Source organism: Dipodomys spectabilis, unplaced genomic scaffold, assembly GCF_019054845.1.
Source record: "Dipodomys spectabilis isolate Male_0828 unplaced genomic scaffold, ASM1905484v1 ptg000085l, whole genome shotgun sequence".
NCBI classification, from domain to species: Eukaryota; Metazoa; Chordata; class Mammalia; order Rodentia; family Heteromyidae; genus Dipodomys; species Dipodomys spectabilis.
Window position 1 is genome coordinate 7,496,746 of NW_024870762.1, and position 1,473 is coordinate 7,498,218.

Below are 1,473 nucleotides of genomic sequence, written 5' to 3' on the forward strand. Positions count from 1 at the left end.
ATTACTATGGCTTTATAGTAGAGTTTGAAATTTGGTATTGATATTCCTCCAGCAGTATTCTTTCCGTTGAGGAGCGTTTTTGCTATTCGGGGTCTTTTATTGTTCCATATGAATTTTTGGATTGCCTCTTCTATTTCCTTGAAGAATGAGGGTGGAATTTTGATAGGTATTGCGTTGAATTTGTAGATAGCCTTGGGCAGTATTGCCATTTTCACGATGTTAATCTTTCCAATCAAGGAGCATGGGAGGTTTTGCCATTTTTTAAGTTCTGTGTTGATTTCCTTTTTCAAGATTTTAAAGTTTTCATCATAGAGGTCCTTCACTTCTTTAGTTAAGTTAATTCCTAGGTATTTTATTTTTTGTGAGGCTATTACAAATGGAGTTGCTTTCCTAATTTCAGCCACACTTTTCTCATTGTTGGCATACAGAAAAGCCATTGATTTTTGGGGGTTAATTTTATAACCTGCTACTTTGCCAAAGTTTTGAATCAGCTTGAGTAATTTGGGAGTGGAGTCTATGGGATTCTTTAAATACAAGATCATGTCATCTGCAAAGAGGGAGAGTTTTATTTCTTCTTTCCCTATTTGGATCCCCTTTATGTCTGCATCTTGTCTTATTGCTGTAGCTAGGCATTCTAATACTAGATTGAAGAGAAGTGGAGAGAGTGGGCATCCTTGTCTTGTTCCTGAGTTAAGAGGAAATGGCTTTAGTTTTTCACCATTGAGTATAATGCTGGCTGTAGGTTTGTCATATACAGCCTTTATTGTACTGAGGAATGTTCCATGGATTCCTAATTTTTCCAAAACCTTCATCATAAAGGGGTGTTGGATCTTGTCAAATGCTTTTTCTGCGTCTATTGAGATAACCATGTGGTTCTTATTCTTGCTCCTGTTGATGTGATGAATAATATTAATTGATTTGCGTATATTGAACCAGCTTTGCATCCCTGAAATGAATCCTGTTTGATCATGGTGTATGATTTTTTGGATGAATTGTTGAAGTCGATTGGCCAAAATTTTGTTGAGAAGTTTCGCATCAATGTTCATCAAAGAAATGGGTCTATAGTTCTCTTTCTTTGATGAGTCCCTACCTGGTTTTGGGATGAGGGTTATGATGGCTTCATAGAATGTGTTCGGTAGTGAGCTTTCTCTTTCAATTTCATTGAAGAGTTGGAGGAGAATTGGTGTGAGCTCTGCTTTGAAGGCCTTGTAAAATTCCGCTGTAAAACCATCTGGTCCTGGACTTTTCTTAGCTGGGAGGTCTCTTATTGCTGTTTCTATTTCAATGCTTGATATGGGCCTGTTAAGATAGTTTACCTCATCTTGGTTTAGTTTTGGCATGTCAATATTTGCTAGGAAGAGGTCCATTTCTGTCAAGTTCTCAAACTTATTAGCATAAAGTTTTGAGAAGTATTCCCTTATAATGTTCTGAATCTTGCTTGTTTCCGTGGTGATGTTTCCATTCTCATCTCTG